Consider the following 8928-nt stretch of genomic DNA (forward strand, 5'->3'; position numbering starts at 1 on the left):
GGTGTATGGAGCAGAGGCGGTCCTGCCAAGTGACATCCGTCATGACTCACCCCATGTGGCGGCTTATGTTGAAGAAGACAATGAAAAATCTCGGCAAGACGCGCTTGACCTGTTAGATGAAGAGCGAGACTTGGCAATAGCCCGCTCGGCGATTTACCAGCAAGACCTGCACCGCTACCACAGCCGCTGGGTTAGGTCCAGAACCTTTCAGGAAGGCGACTTAGTGCTCCGACTCATCCAGGATCAATCTGACATGCACAAGCTATCCCCTCCTGGAGAAGGACCCTTTGTGGTCAACAAGAATCTGAACAACGGGTCATACTACCTTATCGATGTTCGGGAGCATAAAGACTCACATAAGTCGGAGGAGGAGACCCGTCGGCCGTGGAATATCGCTCATCTTCGGCCTTATTATACTTGAGCCATCGGCTCTAATGTGTATATACTTATATTATGTATATTACATAAAGCAATAAAGCAGGACCTCTGTCCTTTTTTCCACTCCCAAAAAGGTTTATGTGTTTTCTTTGTCAGGTGGTGGAGATAACCAAGGAAAAGCGGATCATATCTGAATCCGGCTTTCCTTTGGTCCGGCTTATGATCATATCTGAATCTAGCCGTGATCATTTGGGGGCTTCCTGTTCAAACATAGGTCATATTCGAACCAAAGAGAACATAGCTGTCGATACCCACTTGATCGGCATACTGCCAAACCCACTTGGGGGCTTCTTGATCATATTTGAATCATAGTTTAACCTCTTTGGGTCTGACGTGGATCGTATTCGAATCAGCGTCATTAAACAACTCTTATGGTCACTTGGGGGCTTCCTGTTCAAACATAGGTCGTATTCGAACCAAAGAGAACATAGCTGTCGATACCCACTTGATCGGCATCACCACAGACACTCGAGGCTAACAGATCGTATCCGAATCTTAACTCAACCCCTTTGGAACGGTTCACTGATCGTATTCGAATCAGAAACCCTTGAATTTTGTTCATCATATTTTACAAGTATCAACATTGGATATCTTGTGACCCTCTTGAAAATACAATGGAATACATTGCAATCCTCCAGGATTAATACTGGTTACATCAGGTTTTTAAGTAGCAGGTGAACTTTTATGTGCCAATTTTCAGGAGTTAAACTTACCCTCAGGGGTTGGCTTATATAAGCCGGAAAAGCAGTTGTAAGCATGACAGGGCAATGCAAGACATTTCTGCAAAGGACATAACAGATTCATATAAACTACAAAGTGCATAGTGACGGCGGCTTATGCAAGTATTAAGGGCCATAAGCGTGCGCAAAGGCATAGCAAAACTCAAAGTATTTTCTACTCTGTTACAAGACTCCCCGAGTCTGAATGATGTGGCATTGTTTTTCTACAACGACATAAGCAGGTGGCGCCTGGCAATCTACTCTTGGGGTTGACTTGAAGCTTCCGGGTTATCCTTCTCCACCTCTCCGCTGGCTGCTTTGTCCTGGAAGGATGATGAGGCCCAGTCAATGCCACTCAAGGCCTCAAACTCAGCTTCATCATCTATTAAACCGGCTGGGTCGACTTCAGGGGCAAAGGTGTGCTTACGGATTGGAGGGATCAGGCTGACATCGTCATAATGCGGCGTTGGGATTCTCCGATTCTCCTTGTCATAACCCGGCTAACACTTGGTGAGGTCAGTGTCGTTTCCAATTTGAGTGGCCACAGGGCGTATATCCCTCACGCAGGTGGTGAAATCCTTTTCATCAAATGGAGTGCCATCCTCCTTTAAACTTGGATACCCAAGAGCGATGTCGGCCGGGTCTAGCTCTGGTAACCAGGCTTTGGCCCGACTCAAAGCGGCTATTGCTCCGGCTCTTGCTTGGGCCCGTCTCAACTCTTGACTCCGCTAAGGAAATACAGCAAGCCGTTGTAACACATCTTGCAAGAGGTGGGGCACATCATTTGATAAGGCTACAACGGCCAAGGCACGTTGTGACCCGATGTACAGTTGCTCTACTAGAGTATACACCGCCTTCAATTTGATCAGCGTATTCTGCTTGAGGTTTGTGCTCCTGGGGCCTGTATTGGTAAGTATAAGGTAAACCTCAGGTAACAATTGAAGGAGTATTTACAATATTTAATGCTTGCTTAAGATAACTTACCAAAGATCGCTGAGGTCATCCGAGATATCTGGCATTGTAAGCCGGTCAGTTTGGCTATTGCGTTTGCCAGCGACGCCTCTGCTGTCTCGGCCCGAGTCACCAGTCCGGCCTTTTCGTCAGTCCAAATTTTCTTCTCCGACTCAAAATTTTTCTTCAGCTTCTCTTGTTCAGAGATGCTGAATTCAAATTTGGAGTTGGCCATTTCAATCTCACTCTCCTGGGCTGCCAGGCGGTTCTTCAAGTCAGCAATCTCCGATGCAAATTGACTTATGGTGGCCTGCATTGCACTGGATAGTAGTCAAGATTACGGTAAATAATATTAAGTCCCAAGCACTTTGCAAACAAAGGTACTTGACACTTGGGGGCTAATGTATACCGAAGCTTTCTAAATTATTAAGCCGGTCCTGGATATTAAGTCCCAAATACTTTCAAGTAAAGATACTTGGCACTTGGGGGCTAATGTGTATCGCAAGTTAAAGGTATTATGTTACATCCAGTTTAAATGTTTTTTCTTTAAGCCGGGCAAGCAGCTCTAACAATTTTTCTAAGTCTACAGCATATTTATTCATAAGCAATAGACTTGGGGGCTGGTACAGTAAGTATGATTGAAAGTAAGGAAGCATAAGTCATACCTCAGATTTTTCCTGTATTTGCTTCACCATGTCAATTTCCAGGTCACGGCTGCTTTGCACCTGGTTGATATAGCCCGAGACAATCTCTCCAATACTCAAATGAGTATAGTCGGTGATATCCATCTTGGTCTTATGGCGTTCTAGCAACTCTGCTTTAGCCGAGCATTTGGCAAGGACGGTGGGCCTGGCCGGCTCAATGAATTGAGCCTTGAGAAATTCCACTTCTGGGTTAGCCGTTTTAACCGGACTAGGTGCCTCCGGGTCAACAGAATCATCAGGAATATCTTCAGCAGGCAGGTCAGAAGTTGGTACTGCAATGTCTTGAGCCGGCTCAGGCGGCGTTTGATGTGTGGAAGAGTCAAGAGCAGCTATACCCTATTCCGGTTCAGTCACCACAGGGGTTTGGGCCGGTTTATCCTTCTTGGTTTTCTTCCTAGGCTTAACCTGCACGCTGTGGGCAAAGCATAGAAATAAGTAAAGAAACATGAAGAAAGAAAAACATAAGGTGAATAAACGGATATTACCCAGGGGCAGTCTTAAAAGCTGGCATGTTTGATTGCATGGACTCGCCGGATGAAGGAGAGGTATCCTGGTAATTGGAGTCAGAGGAATTGAGAAGTTGACGGATTAGACCCGCCAAAGGTAAAAAGGGGTATAAGTTGGAGATAACCTCAGTCCGACGCTTCCGGGTTGTGTCAGGCAAGCCGGAGGATAGCTCTGCATCCTTGCTGGTCCAGGTCTGCCTCCGGTTTTCAAATTGCTGTTGCTTCAAAAGAAAGTCAGGATCTTGGTAAGCCAAAGGGTGTGAAAATCTTACTTTCCGGGTTACTCTTCGAATTTTCTGACGCGGCTAAAGCTCGGAGTCGGAGGAGATTATAATTACCTCTTCCTCGACGGGTTGGCTGTTGCCCGTGCCTTCCTGAAAGAAGGTTAATATCAGTAAGGTAATGATAAAGGAGAAAGGAAAATTAAAAAGTTACCTCTTCCTCATTATCATCAATATCATCAAGCTGAAACAACTTAGAAGCGCTTGGCTTCCTTTTCCTTGAAGTGGTGGGCTTAGTGGTTTTCCTTTCAGCTCTCTTGGCCGCCCTGGCTTTCTTGGCCGCCTCATGATCATATTGGATTTTCCAGAATTTATAATTTTCCTGTAAAAGGTTATAAAGGGTTATGCGTAAGAATACAGCATAACATGATAAAAAATAAACCCGACGGCTGGAAACTTACTGCAGGGGTCATGTTCTTCTTGCAAAAAGGTAGTAAGCCGAAGGCGTTACTATTCACTATGCCCTCTTTCAACAAAGACTGAGTTGTAGCTTCCACTACGTCATCTGGTAAGTCATCAGGACTATGACGCTGAGGGTCATCTTTCTCGCCTGAATAATTACACATTAAGCCGGGGCGGCGACTTAACGGAATTATTCTCCAAGCAACCCAGACTCGGACCAGGTCAATGCCATCTAAGCTGTTCCCTAGAAGAGCTTTAATCTTCTTGACTTTGGGGTGAGTGGCAGACATTCAATAACAGTCAACTTATCCGGCAGCGGGTGAGTAGGTTCAAGGCGCAATGCATGGAAGTCGGGCAGCGGGTTTTCGCCAGTCGGAGAAGTATCTTGGCAGTAGAACCATGTCTGGTTCCAGTCCTTTGGATGACTCGGCAATTCAGCATAAGGGAACAGGCAGTCTCTCCGCCTTTGAATTGACATACCACCAATCTCCAGACTGGGCCCGTTGGCCCGCTCATTCTGCCGGTTCAAATAGAACAATTCCCTGAACAAAAGTAGGTTGGGTTCTTCTCCATGGTAGACCTCACAGAAAACTTGGAAGTTGCAGATATTTGACACGGAATTGGGCCCGATGTCTTGAGGTCTTAAGTCAAAGAAGTGCAAAACGTCTCTAAAGAATTTTGAACCGGGAGGAGCAAATCCCCGGCTCATGTGATCAGTAAAAATAATCACCTCCCCTTCCTTGGGTTGAGGTTTCCCTTCAGACGGGTCAGGAGCACGATAAGACATGATATCCTTCCTGGGCAGATGGCCAGACTTTACAAACTCGGACAGTTTGCTCTCTGTAACAATGGATGGGACCTAGTTGCGGGTAATCGGGGGTTTAACAGCTTTGGGTGCCATTGGGTAAATTGAAGCCTACAACAATATAAAGGAAATTTTCTGGTTTATTATAACTTGGAAAATAAGCACTATTGGGTTATTTAAGATGGCGGCTTGAGAAGGGGCCTAATGACATACAGGTAACTATGTGATAATGTTTAACAGCTGCAGGTATTAAAGATGATTAAGGTTTTCTTAAGTCGCCAGAAGCAAGCGGTGCTGACAACCGGTATTATCTTAAACCGGTCACATGAATTACTATGGCTGAAACAGAGTCAACAGATGCAGTTTTTTGGCTAAGTGTGGAACAAACAGGTTTCACAAGTTGCAATCATTATTTTGGATCAAACGATGTTCTGGAAAAGAAAATATTTCTAGACCTAAAAACAATACAGAGAAGTTCATATACTCGCGGAGGGTTTCCAAAACAAGGGAAAAGAGATCTGTTCTTATACAGGATAAGCACAAATATTTTCCATGGCAGTTCTATGTTGTTTTATAATCTGAACAAGGCATTCGAGGTGAAAACTAAAGGAGGTCTGCGTCGGGCGGCGAAGAACGCCGATGAACTCAAGACAGTTTCAATGTAGATCTGAGAAAGGGGAAAAAGAGGAACTCACAGATGCGGAAGAGCTGCGGAGGGTCGCCGTCGTTTTCTGGTCGGAATCAGGGTGATGCAGCGGCCTGAGTCGGTGAAGACGAGGAGTTCGACGGCGGCGGCGGCGGAGCTTGAGCAGCAAAGAAGGAGGTATGAGGAGGAAGACGACTGAAGGAAATGAAAAAGGCCTATGTCACATCTATTTATAAGGAGGGGCCAACAAAGACGGCGTGAGAAACGAGGAGACCAAGGCATCATTATCCAGCGGCCCCGACGCCTTGATTCTCGGGATGGTCAGTAAAGGCAAAGATCCGTTGGAGGATATGACGGAATAAAATATGAGTTTTATTGAAGATGACGTCACGGAGATTAAACCCGGATCCAGATGATGACATCACGGCGGGTTAAAATCTCCGCACAAAATGGAAGACTGAAGGCCAGTTCATAAGGTTTTTAAAAGATTGACATGAACTGGTTCAGATCAATCTGGGGCCTAATGTTGGGGATATAACTATTTATGTAAGCCGCCCAGGAGGGGCCGGGTTACGCAAAGAGAAGCCCATCTGAAGCCCAAGACCAAGACGTGAAGATGGCGGTTCAGTAAAGGGTCTAAAGGCCCACAGGAGATTTATAGCCCATGGCGATAAACCGCCATGAGGGCGTGACTTGTATTGTAAGGTAGAAGTAACTAGTCACCAAGCCGGACAATGTTTATGAGCCGGCCGGGACTCTGTAAGCCGTAGGGCATCGACCCGTGTATATAAGGGGACGACCCGCTGGCGGCTTAGGACAAGAAGACAACCAATCGAGAACCGGGCATAGCGTATCTCGCTCCCTGGTCATCGAAACCTCAAGCAATACCAACCCAACTAGACGTAGGCCTTCCTTCACCGCAAGGGGCTGAACTAGTATAAACCTCGCGTGTCCTTTGTCCCGATTAACCCCTTTAAGCTTCCTAGTTGCGATGGCTCCACGATTAAGTCCTTGCAAGAGGACATCTGTCGTGACAATTCCACGACACATAGGATAGAGGGTATTGTAGCGACCGAACCAGGTAGTGGCACAGGCTAAACTGGATACTGTAATGGACCAGAAAGATTACTGTAATATTTTTAAAATTCCATATCCTTTTTAAAACATGAACATTTTTAGAAAAGCAAGAAATTTTGATTTTTTTCAATTTCAAAATAGTTTTTGTACAAACGCAAACAAATTCTAAATAATCCAACTTTTTTTCAAAACATACACATTTTTAAATTTTGTGAACATATTTTGAAAAAATGTAAACATTTTGAATTTCCGAAAAATAATAAAAACACAAATGTTTTTTGAACTTCCTGAGTACTTTTTGAATTTATGAACAAAATTTACAAGTAGAAACAATATTTAAAATTCCAAAATATATTTGAAAACCGCGAACAGTTTTTGAATTTGTGAACAAGTCTTAAAAATAGGAATATTTTTGAATTTTTGAACAAATTTAGAAAAAGTGAACATTTTATGAAAATGTTCATGTTGATTGATAATGATGGAAATATCAAATAATGAAATAATTGAAGCATTCAAATAAGGAAAACACTACATGCTCACGGATTTATCTGTCTGCCATAGTCCAGCACACTCCTCACAATTGGTGTTTTTTCTGGGCCATGGATAAATAACCCCAATTTCCTGCAGTAGCCTCGCACAGACATATGTGGCATACATGCCAGGTTTGAACGACTTCTGACATCATTTGTACTATGCGGCACGTCTGGCCATTTATCGGTCTTTTTCACCGAGAAAACTAAGAAAAAAAGCTAGTCAAAAATACAAACAACTTGGCATAATGCCTTGAATTGGTCATAGAAACTATTGAATTTTTTTGGGGCATTTGACGGATATCAAAAAACAATGTGCTTTTAAACGGATCCTTCTGGCCTATTGAAACACCCTCTATTGAACATGATCTAGTTTTGGATATTTCTGAAATGATCCCAACTTTTGCAAGCAGGTGGGCATGCCCATTGTAAACATCCATGCTACGGTTATATGATTTCCAACACGATATGAAAGTGCGACACATTTGACCATTTATCTGTCTTTTTTGACTGAGAAGACACCAGAAAAATACTAAAATTGTCGAAAACCAAAACAACTTGACATGGTTCCTCGAATTGCTCGTATAAGGCCATGAAAAAGAATTAGGGCCATTTTAAGGATGTCAAAAAACAACATCCTCTTAGACAGAGCCTTTTGGCCTAGCTGAACACCCTCCGTTGAACATGGTCTATGTTTGGACATATTTTAAATGACCCCAAACTTTGCAAGCGGGTGAGTGTGGCCATGGTAGGCATCCATGTCAAGTTTAAACGATTTCCGACAATGTATGAAAATTCCGATATGTCTGATCATTTATTGGCTTTTTGACTGAGAAAACTCTAGAAAATACAGAATTTATCAGAAACCAAAACAACTTTGCATGATGCCTTTAATTGGTCATACAAGCTCATGAAAAACATTTGGGTTCATTTGACAGCCGCCAGAAAAAACATGTCTCAAATGAAGCCTTCTCGCCTCTATCTGAACACACTTCGTTGAACATGGTGTTTTTTGGGACATTCATGAAATGACCTCAACTTTGGCAGCAGGTGGGTCTGCCCATAGTAAGCATCCATGCCAAGTTTGAAGGAAAAAATATATTTAAAATCATAATTTAAACGGTTACTTAAAATGTTATTTTAATTTTTCCTTGTTTTTGCGCGCGACAATGGAGTGGCTCAGTCGGGTGGCCTCCTGTGACAAAATTATTTAATTTGTTAACTTTTTTCCAAATCGATTAACTTTTGTAATTTCACAAAAAAATTGTCAAATTTATGAATTATTTTTAAATCTATGAAAGTTTTTCAATTTCGCCAACCTTTTTCGTCCTTGGAGCTAATAGAGGGCATAAAAATTGACAAACCGAACACCAAACCGGAAAAACATCTTTTGTGTGTGTTGGTGTTATAAATTTTTTGGCACATGTAACGACAAGCGTGCATGCGGCAGGGACGTCAATTACAGGGGTCAGTTGATCACTTGCACAAGAAAGTTCACAAATTGACAAAACAGTCCATGAATTTGGAAAAAGTTCGTGAAACTGAAAAAAAAATCATCGATTTGGAAAAGGTTCACGAATTTGACAAAAAAAGTTCATGAATTTGGTAAAAGTTTGAGAAACTAGAAAACATTCACTGATTTGAAAAAAGTTCATGGATTGAAAAAAGAAGTTCATAGATTTGAAAAAGTTCACAAATTCAAGGAAATGTTCATGAATTTAATCAAATGAAAAAGAAAGAAGAAGAAGGAGGAGGAGGAGGAGGAGGAGGAGGAGGAGGAGGAGAAGTGAAGAAAAACAAAAAATGAATAAAATCAAAGAAAAAATGCCAAACAAAACCAAAAAAGAGAGATAGACTGAGAAGATGCAC

The sequence above is a fragment of the Triticum aestivum genome, chromosome 1A (genome assembly GCF_018294505.1).
Source record: "Triticum aestivum cultivar Chinese Spring chromosome 1A, IWGSC CS RefSeq v2.1, whole genome shotgun sequence".
NCBI classification, from domain to species: Eukaryota; Viridiplantae; Streptophyta; class Magnoliopsida; order Poales; family Poaceae; genus Triticum; species Triticum aestivum.